This window comes from Salmo trutta, unplaced genomic scaffold (genome assembly GCF_901001165.1).
Source record: "Salmo trutta unplaced genomic scaffold, fSalTru1.1, whole genome shotgun sequence".
NCBI classification, from domain to species: Eukaryota; Metazoa; Chordata; class Actinopteri; order Salmoniformes; family Salmonidae; genus Salmo; species Salmo trutta.
In genome coordinates, this window is record NW_021822693.1 from 339,377 (window position 1) to 362,150 (window position 22,774).

A 22,774-nucleotide genomic window follows, 5' to 3' on the forward strand; every position below is an offset into this window, starting at 1 on the left:
CCTCTACTGTATTACCTCACGCTGCCCCTCCCCCTACTGTATTACCTCACGCTGAGCAGCACTCCCCCTACTGTATTACCTCACGCTGAGCAGCACTACCCCTACTGTATTACCTCACGCTGAGCAGCACTCCCTCTACTGTATTACCTCACGCTGAGCAGCACCTCCCCCTACTGTATTACCTCACGCTGAGCAGCACTCCCCCTACTGTATTACCTCACGCTGAGCAGCACCTCCCCCTACTGTATTACCTCACGCTGAGCAGCACTCCCTCTACTGTATTACCTCATGCTGAGCAGCACCTCCCCCTACTGTATTACCTCACGCTGAGCAGCACTCCCCCTACTGTATTACCTCACGCTGAGCAGCACCTCCCCCTACTGTATTACCTCATGCTGAGCACCACTCCTCCTACTGTATTACCTCACGCTGAGCAGCACCTCCCCCTACTGTATTACCTCACGCTGAGCAGCACCTCCCCCTACTGTATTACCTCACGCTGAGCACCACTCCCCCTACTGTATTACCTCACGCTGAGCAGTACTCCCCCTACTGTATTACCTCACGCTGAGCAGCACTCCCCCTACTGTATTACCTCACGCTGAGCAGCACTCCCCCCTACTGTATTACCTCACTCTGAGCAGCACTCCCCCTACTGTATTACCTCACGCTGAGCAGCACCTCCCCCTACTGTATTACCTCACGCTGAGCAGCACTACCCCCTACTGTATTACCTCACGCTGAGCAGCACTCCCCCCTACTGTATTACCTCACGCTGAGCACCACCTCCAGCTACTGTATTACCTCACGCTGAGCAGCACTCCCTCTACTGTATTACCTCACGCTGCCCCTCCCCCTACTGTATTACCTCACGCTGAGCACCACTCCCCCTACTGTATTACCTCACGCTGAGCAGCACTCCCCCTACTGTATTACCTCACGCTGAGCAGCACTCCCCCTACTGTATTACCTCACGCTGAGCAGCACTCCCTCTACTGTATTACCTCACGCTGAGCAGCACTCCCCCTACTGTATTACCTCACGCTGAGCAGCACTCCCCCTACTGTATTACCTCACGCTGAGCAGCACTCCCCCTACTGTATTACCTCACTCCCCCTACTGTATTACCTCACGCTGAGCAGCACTCCCCTCTACTGTATTACCTCACACTGTGGCGCCCCCCCCTACTGTATTACCTCACGCTGAGCAGCACTCCCCCTACTGTATTACCTCACGCTGAGCAGCACTCCCCCTACTGTATTACCTCACTCCCCCTACTGTATTACCTCACGCTGAGCAGCACTCCCCCCTTCTGTATTACCTCACGCTGAGCAGGACTCCCCCTACTGTATTACCTCACGCTGAGCAGCACTCCCCCTACTGTATTACCTCACGCTGAGCAGCACTCCCCTCTACTGTATTACCTCACGCTGTACCTCTCCATTCATTGACCCTTCTTCCAGCCAGGACAATGACAACAATAGAGACCAAACAAGATTTACACAAAGCAAACATTTTACTTCACAACTATCAGCTAGATACAGTATATTTACACTATATGACCTAAAACTAACGTTATGCAAGGCAGATACCAGTTCTTTGTGGCTATCTGGCTAGCTAACAGTACTAGTAGCTAGCCATTCTTAAAAAAAAGTGGTGATCCTAACTGACCTAAAACAGGGAATTTTTTACTAGGATTAAATTCAGGAATTGTGAAAAACTGAGTTTAAATGTATTTGGCTAAGGTGTATGTAAACGTATTAAAGTGACTATGATAACAGAGAGGAGCAGTGGTGTAAAACAGTGGGGGGGGGGGGGGGGGGGGCAATGCAATAGTCTGGGAAGCCATTTGATTAGCTGTTCAGGAGTCTTATGGCTTGGGGGTAGAAGCTGTTTAGAAGCCTCTTGGTCCTAGACTTGGTGCTCCGGAACTGCTTGCCGTGAGGTAGCAGAGATAACAGTCTATGATTAGGGTGACTGGAGTCTTCCTCTGACACCGCCTGGTATAGAGGTCCTGGATGGCAGGAAGCTTGGCCCCAGTGATGTACTGGGCCGTTCGCACTACCCTCTGTAGCGCCTTAGGCTCAGATGCCACGCAGTTGCCATACCTGGCAGTGATGCAACCGGTCAGGATGCGCTCAGTGGTGCAGCTGTAGAACTTTTTGAGGATCTGGGGACCCATACCAAATCTTTTCAGTCTCCTTAGGGGGAAAAGGTTTTGTTGTGCCCTCTTCATGACTGTCTTGGTGTGTTTAGACCATGAGAGTTTGTTGGTGATGTGAGCACAAAGGAACTTGAAACTCTCAACCCGCTCCACTACAGCCCCGTCGATGTTAATGGGGGCCTGTTCAGCCCGCCTTTTCCTGTAGTCCATGATCAGCTCCTTTGTCTTGCTCACGTTGAGGGAGAGGTTGTTGTCCTGGCACCACACTGCCAGGTCTCTGACCTCCTCCCTATAGGCTGTCTCATCATTGTCGGTGATCAGGCCTACCACTGTTGTGTCGTCAGCAAACTTAATGATGGTGTTGGAGTCGTGTTTGGCCACGCAGTCGTGGGTAAACAGGGAATACAGGAGGGGACTAAGTACACACCCCTGAGGGGCCTCAAAGTTAAGGATCAGTGTGGCAGACGTGTTGTTGCCTGCTCTTACCAGCTGGGGGCGGCCCATCAGGAAGTCCAGGATCCAGTTGCAGAGGGAGGTGTTTAGTCCCAGGGTCCTTAGCTTAGTGATGAGCTTCGTGTGCACTATGGTGTTGAATGCTGAGCTGTAGTCAATGAACAGCCTTCTCACACACACACACACACACACACACCTTATAGGATGCCCTGGAATTAATGATGCTCTCTGATGTCTTCTTGGAACTACCCCCCACCCTGCTCCTCACGTGTGCGGTGTTTGCAGTGTCTCTCTCATTTTTACTACTGAACACCAGTGGTTTAACCAGTGAATTTGTTTTCAGTAACGAGACATCAAGCTGGGAATGATGGTGAATTAGTAATCATCCACACCTTCTCTCATCTCTCTTCGATTCTGTTTAATATTTCTGTAAAACACTCACACGGCAGAGCGTCGTTAATAATACCTCGCCACATCTCCCACTACCAAGGGCAGGAGAAGAGGAGATATCGCAAATCACATTACGGAACGTGAAATTAATCAACCCTCCCCTCGCGCCGCCTCACCCTCCAAACGCTTGGCCTTCACACGTTTAACCTTGAAGCTTGGTTTTTAACTCCTCGTTGAGAAGACGGCTTCATAAAACACCATAATCACATCCCCTATATAAGCAGGCCGACATTACAACAAGAGCACGGCTGAGTTCATTATTTAATACCAATTCCTTTACCCCCTTTTTAATAAGGATGATGATAGGTTGTCATTTTCATTTGACAGGAAGTCCGTTTTATAACGAGATACACCGACGGAGCAGGGGACTTTAACATCTCAGTAGACTCCTCCTCTCCTTAAGATAACAAAGACTGTTGTCTTTGACATCTCCTTGGTGGATTATATTACCAAGTATGGATTCAGGAGCACATTCAATTAATAGACATTCAATTAAAAGAGTATTAAGTTGTAAGACAGAAAATAATGAATAACTAGGATGATAATTGGTGTCTATCACTGCTCCATTGCTTGACATTACATCAGACTGGCACCATACACCTGTATGTGTGTCTTGGTGACAGAGAGAGAGACAGACAGAGAGAGAGACAGAGAGACATAGACAGACAGACAGAGAGACATAGACAGAGAGACATAGACAGAGAGACATAGACAGACAGACATAGACAGACAGACATAGACAGACAGACATAGACAGACAGACATAGACAGACAGACATAGACAGACAGACATAGACAGACAGACATAGACAGACAGACACAGACAGACAGACAGACAGACAGACAGACAGACAGACAGACAGACAGACAGACAGACAGACAGACAGACAGACAGACAGACAGACAGACAGACAGACAGAGACAGAGACAGTCATGGTGAGAGAGAGAGATTGAGAGCGAGGGAAGAGACCAGGAGAAAGAAAGAAGACAGAGACCTACAGAGACCAATTAAAAGCACATATTCAAATTGACCCAAAAGAAAACACAGGCAGCCATTCATTAACTATTTGTACTATACAGTGGAGCTGCCCCGATAGCACCACTACCGTCAAATGTCCTCTTTCTTAACATTCCTGATTCTGACCCGGTGCCTTCACTTATCAAACAGGAAAACAAACCCAGAAGACGACTCAGACGGGCTGAACTAGAGGGAGGATCCATTTCCTCTCTGTTCAGTCAGAAAACACTAGTGCTTCTGGACTATCCCCTCTAGGCGTTAACACACAGCCTCCATTTTAACTAGAGGGGGAAACCAACCAGCACTGATCAGTGCCAGCAGGGACGTACACTACTAACGTATGATTAGTTCCATGGAGGGCAGAATGGTACAGTATAGGCATCAGATATCTAATGTATACAGGAGAACTATCACCTATAAATCCACCATACCGGTCCTCAACTATCACCTATAAATCCACCATACTGGTCCTCAACAGGAGAACATACATCCACCATAGTGGTTCCTCAACAGGAGAACATACATCCACCATAGTGGTTCCTCAACAGGAGAACATACATCCACCATAGTGGTTCCTCAACAGGAGAACCATCACCTATACATCCACCATAGTGGTTCCTCAACAGGAGAACCATCACCTATACATCCACCATAGTGGTTCCTCAACAGGAGAACATACATCCACCATAGTGGTTCCTCAACAGGAGAACCATCACCTATACATCCACCATAGTGGTCCTCAACAGGAGAACCATCACCTATAAATCCACCATAGTGGTCCTCAACAGGAGAACCATCACCTATAAATCCACCATAGTGGTTCCTCAACAGGAGAACCATCACCTATACATCCACCATAGTGGTTCCTCAACTGGAGAACCATCACCTATAAATCCACCATAATGGTTCCTCAACAGGAGAACCATCACCTATACATCCACCATAGTGGTTCCTCAACAGGAGAACCATCACCTATAAATCCACCATAGTGGTCCTCAACAGGAGAACCATCACCTATAAATCCACCATAGTGGTTCCTCAACAGGAGAACGTTTTAATGAACGGTTTAACGGAGATTGTTATTCACCCATAGAGTAAGATATTCTGCGTCCCGAATACCCTATTCCCTATGTAGTGTAGGGCTCTGATCAAAGGTAGTGCACTATATAGGGAATAAGGTGCCGTTTGGGATGTTACCAGAGTCTGTTGTGACTGTTATTATGTACTGTAACATGGACTGTACTGTAACATGGACTGTAGTGTAACATGTACTGTAACATGGACTGTACTGTAACATGGACTGTAGTGTAACATGGACTGTACTGTAACATGGACTGTACTGTAATGCAGTAGAAAATATGAGAGAGAAAATGGGATATTGACAGAAATATGGTATCTCATGTGGGTGGAAAGCAAGTCTTTCGAATGACGACAACAGTGTACAAAACATTAGGAACACCTTCCTAATATTGAGTTGCACCCCCCTTTTGCCCTCAGAACAGCCTCAATTTTACAAGGAGTCGAAGGCGTTCCACAAGGATGATGGCCCATGTTCACTCCATTGCTTCCCACAGTCATGTCAACATGGCTGGATGTCCTTTGGGTGGTGGACCATTCTTGATACAGTCTCCAGTATCTATGCTGCAATAGTCTATGTGCAGGGGGGGCTAGGTTCAGTCTCATAACTGGTGTAAATTTACAGTCTTATCTGGTGTAAATCTCCTGTCTTATCTGGTGTAAATCTCCTGTCTTATCTGGTGTAAATCTCCTGTCTTATCTGGTGTAAATCTCTGGTGTCCTGTATGAATGTAAGTATGCTCTCTTTAATTCTCCCATCTCTCTCTCTCCCCTCCCGGAGGACCTGAGCCCTAGGAACATGCCTCAGGACTGCCTGGCATGACGACTCCTGGCTGTCCCTAGTCCACCTGGTCGTGCTGCTGCTCCAGTTTCTACTGTTCTGCCTGCGGCTATGGAACCCTGACCTGTTCACTGGACCCCCCCCCTCCCGCTGCACATGCTGTCTCGACCTCTGGATGCTCGGCTATGAAAAGCCAACTGACATTAACTCCCAAGGTGCTAACCTCTCGTACCCTCTAAAACCACTGATTATTATTTGACCCTGCTGGTCATCTATGAACATTTGAACATCTTGGCCATGTTCTCTTATAATCTCCACCCGGCACAGCCAGAAGAGGACTGGCCACCCCTCATAGCCTGGTTCCTCTCTAGGTTTCTTCCTAGGTTTTGGCCTTTCTAGGGAGTTTTTCCTAGCCACCGTGCTTCTACACCTGCATTGGTTGCTCTCTGGGGTTTTATGCCGTGTTTCTGTATAAGCACTTTGTGACAACTGCTGTTGTAAAAAGGGCTCTATAAATACATTTGATTGATTTGATTGATTGATTGAAATTGTTGAGCGTGAAAAACCCAGCAGTGTTGCAGTTCTTGACACAAACTGGTGCACCTGACACCTACTATCATACCCCTGTTCAAAGGCCCTCAAATATTTAGTCTTTCCCATTCACCCTCTGAATGGCACACATACAAAATCCATGTCTCAATTGTCTCCAGGTTTAAAAATCCTTCTTTAACCTGTCTCCTCCCCTTCATCTACACTGATTTGAAGTGGATTTAACAAGTGACATCAATAAGGGATCATATCTTTCACCTGGATTCACCTGGTCAGTCTGTCATGGAAAGAGCAGGTGTTCTTAATGTTTTGTACACCCAGTATAAACTCTAGCCACACTAATCCAAAAATAACAGAATAGAAGATGAGATGAAACAGTTTAAATTCTCTTCAGTGAGCAGTTTGGAGTATAACTGTACCTGACAAGGCTAGAGAGAGAGGACTAATTAACGCTAAGGGCGTAAGGGTACTGTCACACCCTGATCTGGTTCACCTGTCTTTGTGCTTGTCTCCATCCCCCTCCAGGTGTCGCCCATCTTACCCACTTATCCCCTGGGTATTTATACCTGTGTTTTCTGTCTATCTGTGCCAGTTCGTCTTGTTTGTTTAAGTCAACCAGCGCTTTTCCTCAGTCTCTCTTTTTCCCCTCGTCCTCCTGGTTTTGACCCTTGCCTGTCTCTGACCCTGCCTGCTGTCCTGTACCTTGGCCCCTGCTCTGGACTGCCGACCTCTGCCTGCCTTGACCTGTCGTCTGCCTGCCTTGACCTGTCGTCTGCCTGCCTTGACCTGTCGTCTGCCTGCCTTGACCTGTCGTCTGCCTGCCTTGACCTGTCGTCTGCCTGCCTTGTCCCGTGTGGCTCAGTTGGTAGAGCATGGTGTTTGCAACGCCAGGGTTGTGGGCTCGATTCCCACGGGGGACCAGTATGGGGGGAAAAAAGTATGAAATGTATGCATTCACTACTGTAAGTCGCTCTGGATAAGAGCGTCTGCAAAATGTAAATGTACAAATTTTGACCTGTCGTTGCAATAAACATTTACCTCAACACAGTCTGCACTTGGGTCTTACCTGAAACCTGATAGGCACACTATACCCACTAACCACTAGAGTCTGAAAACACTGAAGAAAAATGATGAGATTATGAACCAAAACAACTTGAATTTCTCCTTTCTCTCCTGTGAATAGTGTGATGGTGACTCTACCTGACAAGGCCAGAGAGGACTAGCTGAAATAATACTCTGAGGACGTTATGAGCCGGCGAGCGCGTGATCCCGAGTCCTTCCTGCAGCTAGCAGCACTTGTGACTGAACTGACCCAGCTTAACGCTGGTTTCTGACAAGGCCTCTTTTGTTGTCGTGAGCTGTCGGTCCCTCTGGCTGTCCCTTCCACTACCAACTTCATGTTTCCTTGACAATGGCCGAAGAGAGAGCAGATGTCCTGGCTACACACATCTATAGTGTCCTTATTCCTGCAGGCAAGACAAGGGGAGTGTGTGTGTGTGTGTGTGTGTGTGTGTGTGTGTGTGTGTGTGTGTTTGCATGCGATCGTGCGGTGTCTCAGTCTGAGTGTGCCCTCCTCCAGCCCTTTCTCTCCCTCTGGCAGGGACAAAACGAGACTCATTCCAAGGATGTCCTCCATTCACCTGTCACACATTCATCAATGACATGCTGTAAAGACCCACACTACCAGTCTATTACTCTGTCTCCATACTCCAGGCTGTGTCTTCATGTGAAGGACTAATTAACTACTTTACTCTGTCTCCATACTCCAGGCTGTGTCTTCATGTGAAGGACTAATTAACTACTTTACTCTGTCTCCATACTCCAGGCTGTGTCTTCATGTGAAGGACTAATTAACTACTTTACTCTGTCTCCATACTCCAGGTTGTGTCTTCATGTGAAGGACTAATTAACTACTTTACTCTGTCTCCATACTCCAGGCTGTTCATGTGAAGGACTAATTAACTACTTTACTGTCTCCATACTCCAGGCTGTTCATGTGAAGGACTAATTAACTACTTTACTCTGTCTCCATACTCCAGGCTGTGTCTTCATGAGGACTAATTAACTACTTTACTGTCTCCATACTCCAGGCTGTTCATGTGAAGGACTAATTAACTACTTTACCCTGTCTCCATACTCCAGGCTGTGTCTTCATGTGGTTAATTAAGGACTAATTAACTAGGCTCCATCTTAAATCAAACCAGCTGCATAAACAAGCTCTCTAACTCATTGGGAGGTGGAGCACCACTGTTAAAAGCTATAATAAAGTGTCTTGTTTGAGTTCATGGCAGTGATTGGTCCCAGTAATGTGAAGCCTGAATGTGATTGGTCCCAGTAATGTGAAGCCTGAATGTTATTGGTCCCAGTAATGTAAAGCCTGAATGTGATTGGTCCCAGTAATGTGAAGCCTGAATGTTATTGGTCCCAGTAATGTAAAGCCTGAATGTGATTGGTCCCAGTAATGTAAAGCCTGAATGTGATTGGTCCCAGTAATGTAAAGCCTGAATGTGATTGGTCCCAGTAATGTGACGCCTGAATGTGATTGGTCCCAGTGACGTGAAGCCTGAATGTGATTGGTCCCAGTGACGTGAAGCCTGAATGTGATTGGTCCCAGTAATGTAACGCCTGAATGTGATTGGTCCCAGTAACGTGACGCCTGAATGTGATTGGTCCCAGTGACGTGAAGCCTGAATGTGATTGGTCCCAGTAATGTGACGCCTGAATGTGATTGGTCCCAGTAATGTGACGCCTGAATGTGACTGGAATTCACCCACACTATGAAATGGGGGTCTTTTCAACATGTGGGCACTACAGGTTAGTTCTCTGGGGAGCTCCTCAACTCACATAACTTCCAAAGACGTTGGTTGTGACTGTCTCCTACTGCGAAGCAGCAGCAGTAGCATCTCCTACAGTTCATTGATAATATGTAATATATTGATGATACTGTCTCGGGTAAAACAAACAATCACTAGCTGCATAATGGTTTACTATCAAATACACGATCTACTCAAAGTTCACCAACAACAACAACAGAAAAAGAAGCCATCTGTCAAAATGACAATCTATTAATAAAAGCAGTTTTCTCGTGTTAATTCTTCAAAAGCAGAAGAGGTAAACTGGTTAAAGGTCGTTGCCTTCGGTTTGTAGGGCGTCAAGCACGCCTGGTTGTCTGGTAAAGCTTCCCAACAGTAGATGTGCTGTATTGTAATCACTGATGTAAAAGATTTCAGAATGCTTGCGGTAGTGCTGCAGAAAAGATACCAAATCGGATGTGGTTTGATACATTCCATCTTTCACTGACCACCGCAATAAAGGATGTGACTCATTATAAAATGACAACAACTCAGGGAACATAATCTGATTCCCGACCGGGGCACAACATCAGCAACTCAACATACAGCCTTCTAGTTGACACGGGGAAACTTCCTATAAACCAATATAAAAACGCGCTTCCCATTTTGTTAAAAGAAAAAGCACTTGTCTCTCTGTCCACCGTTATCGCCACATGGCTTGATAAGCTACAGTAGTCGAGAGAAGATGAACGAGAGGCAGAGAAATACGAGGTAAATCTTCAGGTTTCGGCTACATATTTTTGACAGTAGGACTTGGTATGGCTTTGCGCCGTGGTCCGTCAAAAATATGTCCTCAGCAAACGATTCACTCGACCATTTCCATTCCTTAGTTGCGCAGTGAGGTGAACACAACACAAACGGTCACAGTTTATGCGGACATCAAAATAGCCCGTTTATTGCAACCAATTGTACACTAGAATAGATTATTATAAGTCAAAACGTGATAGTTCTAATATATGTATTATAAAAAATCTTACCTGAATAGCTGACGTTTATCGCAAGTTCAGAAGAAAATGCAGACTTTTACGAACACATGAGCAGCATCATCCTGCCGCTTGCTGTGAAAAATGTTTTTCCCCTACAGATTTCGTGTAGGCTATTACACTGATCCACCTTTAAAATGCCAAAAACTTAGTTATCCAAGTGCTAGGAATAATAGGATAGGCAGCTGTTTCCGGTGTAGGCGCCTATATAGAGACACATGATTAGGGAAAGTAGCCTACAGGGTTGAATGGGATGTGTTGTGATCCTGTCCAAAAAGCACGGTCGAAAAATCACTCCGATTAATAGGTGACTATCTTACTGTTTCACTGGTTGATCTCGTTTCCTCTCTCCTCCTCTGTCACTGTCTCCCTCCCTCACTCCTTTTTTTTATATCAAGGCGGGGTCTTGAGTCGTTTAAACCAATGAAATAAACCGATATGACGAAGCCTCGCCCCTTCCTACAGGTTTCCAGTCTTTCTATTCAAACACTGCCATTCTGTGTGGTTTAACCCTGGTGAGCTGCTCTAACACCATGGGGTCTGTGTGGTTTAACCCTGGTGAGCTGCTCTAACACCATGGGGTCTGTGTGGTTTAACCCTGGTGAGCTGCTCTAACACCATGGGGTCTGTGTGGTTTATCCCTGGTGAGCTGCTCTAACACCATGGGGTCTGTGTGGTTTAACCCTGGTGAGCTGCTCTAACACCATGGGGTCTGTGTGGTTTAACCCTGGTGAGCTGCTCTAACACCATGGGGTCTGTGTGGTTTAACCCTGGTGAGCTGCTCTAACACCATGGGTCTGTGTGGTTTAACCCTGGTGAGCTGCTCTAACACCATGGGGTCTGTGTGGTTTATCCCTGGTGAGCTGCTCTAACACCATGGGGTCTGTGTGGTTTATCCCTGGTGAGCTGCTCTAACACCATGGGGTCTGTGTGGTTTATCCCTGGTGAGCTGCTCTAACACCATGGGGTCTGTGTGGTTTAACCCTGGTGAGCTGCTCTAACACCATGGGGTCTGTGTGGTTTAACCCTGGTGAGCTGCTCTAACACCATGGGGTCTGTGTGGTTTATCCCTGGTGAGCTGCTCTAACACCATGGGGTCTGTGTGGTTTATCCCTGGTGAGCTGCTCTAACACCATGGGGTCTGTGTGGTTTAACCCTGGTGATCTGGTTAACACCATGGGGTCTGTGTGGTTTAACCCTGGTGAGCTGCTCTAACACCATGGGGTCTGTGTGGTTTAACCCTGGTGAGCTGCTCTAACACCATGGGGTCTGTGTGGTTTAACCCTGGTGAGCTGCTCTAACACCATGGGGTCTGTGTGGTTTATCCCTGGTGAGCTGCTCTAACACCATGGGGTCTGTGTGGTTTAACCCTGGTGAGCTGCTCTAACACCATGGGGTCTGTGTGGTTTAACCCTGGTGAGCTGCTCTAACACCATGGGGTCTGTGTGGTTTAACCCTGGTGAGCTGCTCTAACACCATGGGGTCTGTGTGGTTTAACCCTGGTGAGCTGCTCTAACACCATGGGGTCTGTGTGGTTTATCCCTGGTGAGCTGCTCTAACACCATGGGGTCTGTGTGGTTTAACCCTGGTGAGCTGCTCTAACGACTTACAGTAGTGAATGCATACATTTCATACATTTTTTTCCCCATGCTGGTCCCCCGTGGGAATCGAACCCACAACCCTGGCGTTGCAAACACCGTGCTCTACCAACTGAGCCACACGGGACCGTGAACCATTTACTTTTCATCAATACTGATATGATCATATAGGTAATCAATAACATATAGATCATCCATTAGATGTCATAGTTGTTTTCCTAAATATTGTTAAAATATATATTTTTTAACAGTTTTTTTTATTGGTTGGCCCATGTTGGTGATGTGTCTAGCATGCTGTTTATGAAAGGCCTTCACATTTTCAGCATGACCATGTAATAAACAGGGAAAATATCCCATAATAATGTTGGAAGGATTATTACAGTCGTCCTGCTTCGTTCAATGTCACCAAACAGTTGGTGCACGACACAGAGAACAGTTCAGCCAACTCTAGACACTCCCAAGGTGTTTATATAACTCAATAACATTCCCAGGTAGTTCCTATACCGTAGGTATTTATATAACTCAATAACATTCCCAGGTAGTTCCTATACCGTAGGTGTTTATATAACTCAATAACATTCCCAGGTAGTTCCTATACCGTAGGTATTTATATAACTCAATAACATTCCCAGGTAGTTCCTATACCGTAGGTGTTTATATAACTCAATAACATTCCCAGGTAGTTCCTATACCGTAGGTGTTTATATAACTCAATAGCATTCCCAGGTAGTTCCTATACCGTAGGTGTTTATATAACTCAATAACATTCCCAGGTAGTTCCTATACCGTAGGTGTTTATATAACTCGATAACATTCCCAGGTAGTTCCTATACCGTAGGTGTTTATATAACTCGATAACATTCCCAGGTAGTTCCTATACCGTAGGTGTTTATATAACTCAATAACATTCCCAGGTAGTTCCTATACCGTAGGTGTTTATATAACTCAATAACATTCCCAGGTAGTTCCTATACCGTAGGTGTTTATATAACTCAATAACATTCCCAGGTAGTTCCTATACCGTAGGTGTTTATATAACTCAATAACATTCCCAGGTAGTTCCTATACCGTAGGTGTTTATATAACTCAATAGCATTCCCAGGTAGTTCCTATACCGTAGGTTTTTATAACTCAATAACATTCCCAGGTAGTTCCTATACCGTAGGTGTTTATATAACTCAATAGCATTCCCAGGTAGTTCCTATACCGTAGGTGTTTATATAACTCAATAACATTCCCAGGTAGTTCCTATACCGTAGGTGTTTATATAACTCAATAACATTCCCAGGTAGTTCCTATACCGTAGGTGTTTATATAACTCAATAACATTCCCAGGTAGTTCCTATACCGTAGGTGTTTATATAACTCAATAACATTCCCAGGTAGTTCCTATACCGTAGGTGTTTATATAACTCAATAACATTCTCAGGTAGTTCCTATACCGTAGGTGTTTATATAACTCAATAACATTCCCAGGTAGTTCCTATACCGTAGGTGTTTATATAACTCAATAGCATTCCCAGGTAGTTCCTATACCGTAGGTGTTTATATAACTCAATAGCATTCCCAGGTAGTTCCTATACCGTAGGTGTTTATATAACTCAATAGCATTCCCAGGTAGTTCCTATACCTTATGCTGTTTAAGACATTGTAGAGTTATTAAAACCTCCTGGCTGAATACTCAAAACATCCGTGTTTTCTTTTGTAAATATGTTAATCAATCAAACTGTAATTCTCAACAAATAGATTTCAAACTGCCTTTTAGAAAAATGTTGTTTGTTTTCATTTTGCCCATAGCTTCAAAAAGGGGTTTGGTTGATGTGACAGAGCTGCTAAATGAACATGTCCTGAATGACTGAGTTTATAATATATTGACCCGGTACTGTAGAGTGAATGACTGGGTTTATAATATATTGACCCGGTACTGTAGAGTGAATGACTGGGTTTATAATATATTGACCCGGTACTGTAGAGTGAAGACTGGGTTTATAATATATTGACCCGGTACTGTAGAGTGAATGACTGGGTTTATAATATATTGACCCGGTACTGTAGAGTGAATGACTGGGTTTATAATATATTGACCCGGTACTGTAGAGTGAATGACTGGGTTTATAATATATTGACCCGGTACTGTAGAGTGAATGACTGGGTTTATAATATATTGACCCGGTACTGTAGAGTGAATGACTGGGTTATAATATATTGACCCGGTACTGTAGAGTGAATGACTGGGTTTATAATATATTGACCCGGTACTGTAGAGTGAATGACTGGGTTTATAATATATTGACCCGGTACTGTAGAGTGAATGACTGGGTTTATAATATATTGACCCGGTACTGTAGAGTGAATGACTGGGTTTATAATATATTGACCCGGTACTGTAGAGTGAATGACTGGGTTTATAATATATTGACCCGGTACTGTAAGGAATGACTGGGTTATAATATATTGACCCGGTACTGTAGAGTGAATGACTGGGTTTATAATATATTGACCCGGTACTGTAGAGTGAATGACTGGGTTTATAATATATTGACCCGTACTGTAGAGTGAATGACTGGGTTTATAATATATTGACCCGGTACTGTAGAGTGAATGACTGGGTTTATAATATATTGACCCGGTACTGTAGAGTGAATGACTGGGTTATAATATATTGACCCGGTACTGTAGAGTGAATGACTGGGTTTATAATATATTGACCCGGTACTGTAGAGTGAATGACTGGGTTTATAATATATTGACCCGGTACTGTAGAGTGAATGACTGGGTTTATAATATATTGACCCATCGCGGTAAACTTGACCCGTACTGTAGAGTGAATGACTGGGTTTATAATATATTGACCCGGTACTGTAGAGTGAATGACTGGGTTTATAATATATGACCCGGTACTGTAGAGTGAATGACTGGGTTTATAATATATTGACCCGGTACTGTAGAGTGAATGACTGGGTTTATAATATATTGACCCGGTACTGTAGAGTGAATGACTGGGTTTATAATATATTGACCCGGTACTGTAGAGTGAATGACTGGGTTTATAATATATTGACCCGGTACTGTAGAGTGAATGACTGGGTTTATAATATATTGACCCGGTACTGTAGAGTGAATGACTGGGTTTATAATATATTGACCCGGTACTGTAGAGTGAATGACTGGGTTTATAATATATTGACCCGGTACTGTAGAGTGAATGACTGGGTTTATAATATATTGACCCGGTACTGTAGAGTGAATGACTGGGTTTATAATATATTGACCCGGTACTGTAGAGTGAATGACTGGGTTTATAATATATTGACCCGGTACTGTAGAGTGAATGACTGGGTTTATAATATATTGACCCGGTACTGTAGAGTGAATGACTGGGTTTATAATATATTGACCCGGTACTGTAGAGTGAATGACTGGGTTTATAATATATTGACCCGGTACTGTAGAGTGAATGACTGGGTTTATAATATATTGACCCGGTACTGTAGAGTGAATGACTGGGTTTATAATATATTGACCCGGTACTGTAGAGTGAATGACTGGGTTTATAATATATTGACCCGGTACTGTAGAGTGAATGACTGGGTTTATAATATATTGACCCGGTACTGTAGAGTGAATGACTGGGTTTATAATATATTGACCCGGTACTGTAGTGTGAATGACTGGGTTTATAATATATTGACCCGGTACTGTAGAGTGAATGACTGGGTTTATAATATATTGACCCGGTACTGTAGAGTGAATGACTGGGTTTATAATATATTGACCCGGTACTGTAGAGTGAATGACTGGGTTTATAATATATTGACCCGGTACTGTAGAGTGAATGACTGGGTTTATAATATATTGACCCGGTACTGTAGAGTGAATGACTGGGTTTATAATATATTGACCCGGTACTGTAGAGTGAATGACTGGGTTTATAATATATTGACCCGGTACTGTAGAGTGAATGACTGGGTTTATAATATATTGACCCGGTACTGTAGAGTGAATGACTGGGTTTATAATATATTGACCCGGTACTGTAGAGTGAATGACTGGGTTTATAATATATTGACCCGGTACTGTAGAGTGAATGACTGGGTTTATAATATATTGACCCGGTACTGTAGAGTGAATGACTGGGTTATATATTGACCCGGTACTGTAGAGTGAATGACTGGGTTTATAATATATTGACCCGGTACTGTAGAGTGAATGACTGGGTTTATAATATATTGACCCGGTACTGTAGAGTGAATGACTGGGTTTATAATATATTGACCCGGTACTGTAGAGTGAATGACTGGGTTTATAATATATTGACCCGGTACTGTAGAGTGAATGACTGGGTTTATAATATATTGACCCGGTACTGTAGAGTGAATGACTGGGTTTATAATATATTGACCCGGTACTGTAGAGTGAATGACTGGGTTTATAATATATTGACCCGGTACTGTAGAGTGAATGACTGGGTTTATAATATATTGACCCGGTACTGTAGAGTGAATGACTGGGTTTATAATATATTGACCCGGTACTGTAGAGTGAATGACTGGGTTTATAATATATTGACCCGGTACTGTAGAGTGAATGACTGGGTTTATAATATATTGACCCGGTACTGTAGAGTGAATGACTGGGTTTATAATATATTGACCCGGTACTGTAGAGTGAATGACTGGGTTTATAATATATTGACCCGGTACTGTAGAGTGAATGACTGGGTTTATAATATATTGACCCGGTACTGTAGAGTGAATGACTGGGTTTATAATATATTGACCCGGTACTGTAGAGTGAATGACTGGGTTTATAATATATTGACCCGGTACTGTAGAGTGAATGACTGGGTTTATAATATATTGACCCGGTACTGTAGAGTGAATGACTGGGTTTATAATATATTGACCCGGTACTGTAGAGTGAATGACTGGGTTTATAATATATTGACCCGGTACGTAGAGTGAATGACTGGGTTTATAATATATTGACCCGGTACTGTAAGTGAATGACTGGGTTTATAATATATTGACCCGGTACTGTAGAGTGAATGACTGGGTTTATAATATATTGACCCGGTACTGTAGAGTGAATGACTGGGTTTATAATATATTGACCCGGTACTGTAGAGTGAATGACTGGGTTTATAATATATTGACCCGTACTGTAGAGTGAATGACTGGTTTATAATATATTGACCCGGTACTGGTAGAGTGAATGACTGGGTTATAATATTGACCCGGTACTGTAGAGTGAATGACTGGGTTTATAATATATTGACCCGGTACTGTAGAGTGAATGACTGGGTTTATAATATATTTACCCGGTACTGTAGAGTGAATGACTGGGTTTATAATATATTGACCCGGTACTGTAGAGTGAATGACTGGGTTTATAATATATTGACCCGGTACTGTAGAGTGAATGACTGGGTTTATAATATATTGACCCGGTACTGTAGAGTGAATGACTGGGTTTATAATATATTGACCCGGTACTGTAGAGTGAATGACTGGGTTTATAATATATTGACCCGTACTGTAGAGTGAATGACTGGGTTTATAATATATTGACCCGGTACTGTAGAGTGAATGACTGGGTTTATAATATATTACCCGGTACTGTAGAGTGAATGACTGGGTTTATAATATATTGACCCGGTACTGTAGAGTGAATGACTGGGTTTATAATATATTGACCCGGTACTGTAGAGTGAATGACTGGGTTTATATATATTGACCCGGTACTGTAGAGTGAATGACTGGGTTTATAATATATTGACCCGGTACTGTAGAGTGAATGACTGGGTTTATAATATATTGACCCGGTACTGTAGAGTGAATGACTGGGTTTATAATATATTGACCCGGTACTGTAGAGTGAATGACTGGGTTTATAATATATTGACCCGGTACTGTAGAGTGAAGACTGGGTTTATAAATATATTGACCCGGTACTGTAGAGGAAATGACTGGGTTTATAATATATTGACCCGGTACTGTAGAGTGAATGACTGGGTTTATAATATATTGACCCGGTACTGTAGAGTGAATGACTGGGTTTATAATATATTGACCCGGTACTGTAGAGTGAATGACTGGGTTTATAATATATTGACCCGGTACTGTAGAGTGAATGACTGGGTTTATAATATATTGACCCGGTACTGTAGAGTGAATGACTGGGTTTATAATATATTGACCCGGTACTGTAGAGTGAATGACTGGGTTATAATATATTGACCCGGTACTGTAGAGTGAATGACTGGGTTTATAATATATTGACCCGGTACTGTAGAGTGAATGACTGGGTTTATAATATATTGACCCGGTACTGTAGAGTGAATGACTGGGTTTATAATATATTGAACCCAGTACTGTAGAGTGAATGACTGGGTTTATAATATATTGACCCGGTACTGTAGAGTGAATGACTGGGTTTATAATATATTGACCCGGTACTGTAGAGTGAATGACTGGGTTTATAATATATTGACCCGGTACTGTAGAGTGAATGACTGGGTTTATAATATATTGACCCGGTACTGTAGAGTGAATGACTGGGTTTATAATATATTGACCCGGTACTGTAGAGTGAATGACTGGGTTTATAATATATTGACCCGGTACTGTAGAGTGAATGACTGGGTTTATAATATATTGACCCGGTACTGTAGAGTGAATGACTGGGTTTATAATATATTGACCCGGTACTGTAGAGTGAATGACTGGGTTTATAATATATTGACCCGGTACTGTAGAGTGAATGACTGGGTTTATATATATTGACCCGGTACTGTAGAGTGAATGACTGGGTTTATAATATATTGACCCGGTACTGTAGAGTGAATGACTGGGTTTATAATATATTGACCCGGTACTGTAGAGTGAATGACTGGGTTTATAATATATTGACCCGGTACTGTAGAGTGAATGACTGGGTTTATAATATATTGACCCGGTACTGTAGAGTGAATGACTGGTTTATAATATATTGACCCGGTACTGTAGAGTGAATGACTGGGTTTATAATATATTGACCCGGTACTGTAGTGTGAAAGTCTGGGTTTATAATATACGGACCCGGTACTGTAGTGTGAATGTCTACTCCTGCTCCTCCCCTCCGGCGTGCGACGTCGCTGGAAATCATCTATACACCTGGACCTCATCGTTATGATTCATCCTGGACCTCATCGTTATGATTCACACCTGGCCCTCATCGTTATGATTTACACCTGGACCTCATCATTATGATTCACACCTGGACCTCATCGTTATGATTCACACCTTGACCTCATCGTTATGATTCACACCTGGACCTCATCATTATGATTCACACCTGGACCTCATCGTTATGATTCACACCTTGACCTCATCGTTATGATTCACACCTGGACCTCATCATTATGATTCACACCTGGACCTCATCGTTATGATTCACACCTGGCCCTCATCGTTATGATTCACACCTGGATCTCATCGTTATGATTCACACCTGGACCTCATCGTTATGATTCACACCTGGACCTCATCGTTATGATTCACACCTGGGCCTCATCGTTATGATTCACACCTGGGCCTCAGCGTTATGATTCACACCTGGACCTCATCGTTATGATTCACACCTGGACCTCATCGTTATGATTCACACCTGGCTCTCATCGTTATGATTCACACCTGGACCTCATCGTTATGATTCACACCTGGACCTCATCGTCATGATTCACACCTGGACCTCATCGTTATGATTCACACCTGGACCTCATCGTTATGATTCACACCTGGACCTCATCATTATGATTCACACCTGGATCTCATCATTATGATTCACACCTGGACCTCATCGTTATGATTCACACCTGGACCTCATCGTTATGATTCACACCTGGACCTCATCGTTATGATTCACTCCTGGACCTCATCGTTATGATTCACACCTGGACCTCATCGTTATGATTCACACCTGGACCTCATCGTTATGATTCACACCTGGACCTCATCGTTATGATTCACACCTGGACCTCATCGTTATGATTCACACCTGGACCTCATCGTTATGATTCACACCTGGACCTCATCGTTATGATTCACACCTGGACCTCATCGTTATGATTTACACCTGGCCCTCATCATTATGATTCACACCTGGACCTCATCGTTATGATTCACACCTGGCCCTCATCATTATGATTCACAACTGGACCTCATCGTTATGATTCACACCTGGACCTCGTTACCTCACCTTTATAGGTCCCTTCCTTTTGGTCTCTCCTCAGTTGGTATTGCACCTGTGTTCATGTTACCTAACTTCTGTTACGCTGTCTTGTTTCATGTTTGTTGTTTTCATTAAACGTTTTACCTGCTTCTCGACTCACGGCGTCAACGTTACAGAATACCAACTCAAACAATGGAAGAAGCACAGGGTTACCTTCTGCATCAGCACCATGACCAGCCGGCACAACTGAGGACGGCCTTGGAAGAGGTCCTTCGCAGTTTGCAGAATCTCTAACATTACCGGGAGGCGCAGCATCCTACTAGTGGAGGAAACTCTAGAATTAGCCTACCCAGTGAGCCAGCCCAACAGCAAATCACTCAGGTCAGCGATACCTGTTTATCCCTCCCAGAGAATCATGTCGGTACCCCGTCCAAATGCCGTAGCTTCCTACTTCAGTGCTCCCTTTATTTTACACAACAGATGGGAGAAAGAAAGAAAGAGAGAAAAAATTAGAGAGAGCATACTTAAATTCACACAGGACACCGGATAAGAGAGGAGAAATACTCCAGATGTAACAGACTGACCCTAGCCCCCCGGCACATAAACTACTGCAGCATAAATACTGGAGGCTGAGATAGGAGGGGTCAGGAGACACTGTGGCCCCGTCCGGACAGGGCCAAACAGGCAGGATATAACCCCACCCACTTTGCCAAGCACAGCCCCCACACCACTAGAGGGATATCTTCACCCACCAACTTACCATCCTGAGACAAGGCCGAGTATAGCCCACAAAGATCTCCGCCACGACACAACCCAAGGAGGGGCGCCAACCCGGACAGGAAGATCACGTCAGTGACTCAACCCACTCAAGTGACGCACCCCTCATTGGCGTGTTTTACCCAATTGTCTTTGTATCCCCTTTCCTTAAAACGTTTTAGTACTGCCATTGTATTTAGGGGTTGCTGGGAAGGCCAGTGTGCCACACACATACATTCCCATAGCGACTTTTTATTCATTTATTTAACCTTTATTTAACTAGGCAAGTCAGTTAAGAACAAATTTACAATGACGGCCTACCCTCCCCTAACCCAGACGACGCTGGGCCAATTGCGCGCCGCCCCATGGGACTCCCAATCACGGCCGGTTGGGATACAGCCCGGAATCGAACCAGGGTCTGTAGTGACGCTACTAGCACTGAGATGCAGTGCCTTAGACCGCTGCGCCACTTAACGCCACTCAGCCAGCCACAGACCCCCGTTGTGTCCCTTCTGTGTGCGTGTGTGTGTGTGTGTGTGTGTGTGTGTGTGTGTGGAGAGAGGTGAACAGCGCCTCAGTCACAGATCCCTGTTGGTTCCTCTTGAACTTTGTGAAACAGAGTTGACACCGGACTCTAAATGATCTCCCGCCGCGTTTCCGTGCCGACTGTAGCACCCCAGGAGGCTAACTTGAATCAACTGTGCTAATGATGTTTGTAATTTAGAGGGCTAATGACGTGCACAGTGAGCCAGAAGATGGGGATGCTTTTCAGAGTCGTATTAGAGGGAGAAAGTTGTGGCGCGACAGTGTTTAACTCTGCTGGAGGAGAATAGGAGGGGAACAACGGTTTTCACAAGGGAATAAAAAAATAATTAAAAACCGTTGGTAGAAACAATGACTGAACCATTTGACAATTTAATTACAGAAGGGACTTATTTCTACGCATACTTGCTATGTAATTATAAAGCAATTGATAAAGCCCCCCTGTATGGAATAACACTTTACAGAGTTACTACAGGACATGAGATTGATAAAGCTCCTCTGTATGGAATAACACTTTACAGAGTTACTACAGGACATGAGATTGATAAAGCCCCTCTGTATGGAATAACACTTTACAGAGTTACTACAGGACATGAGATTGATAAAGCCCCTCTGTATGGAATAACACTTTACAGAGTTACTACAGGACATGAGATTGATAAAGCCCCTCTGTATGGAATAACACTTTACAGAGTTACTACAGGACATGAGATTGATAAAGCCCCTCTGTATGGAATAACACTTTACAGAGTTACTACAGGACATGAGATCAACTTCATCTAATGTTTTACCCAGTAACTCATGTACAGTGTGGATGGGGTGTCAAAGTCATTCCACATAGGGCCTAGTGTCTGCAGGGTTTTGGTTTATCCTTTCAATTAAGACCTAGACAACCAGGTGAGGGGAGTTCCTTACTGAGACCTAGACAACCAGGTGAGGGGAGTTCTTTACTGAGACCTGGACAACCAGGTGAGGGGAGTTCCTTACTGAGACCTAGACAACCAGGTGAGGGGAGTTCCTTACTGAGACCTGGACAACCAGGTGAGGGGAGTTCCTTACTGAGACCTAGACAACCAGGTGAGGGAGTTCCTTACTGAGACCTAGACAACCAGGTGAGGAGAGGTCCTTACTGAGACCTAGACAACCAGGTGAGGGGAGTTCCTTACTGAGACCTGGACAACCAGGTGAGGGGAGGTCCTTACTGAGACCTAGATAACCAGGTGAGGGAGTTCCTTACTGAGACCTAGACAACCAGGTGAGGAGAGGTCCTTACTGAGACCTAGACAACCAGGTGAGGAGAGGTCCTTACTGAGACCTAGACAACCAGGTGAGGGGAGTT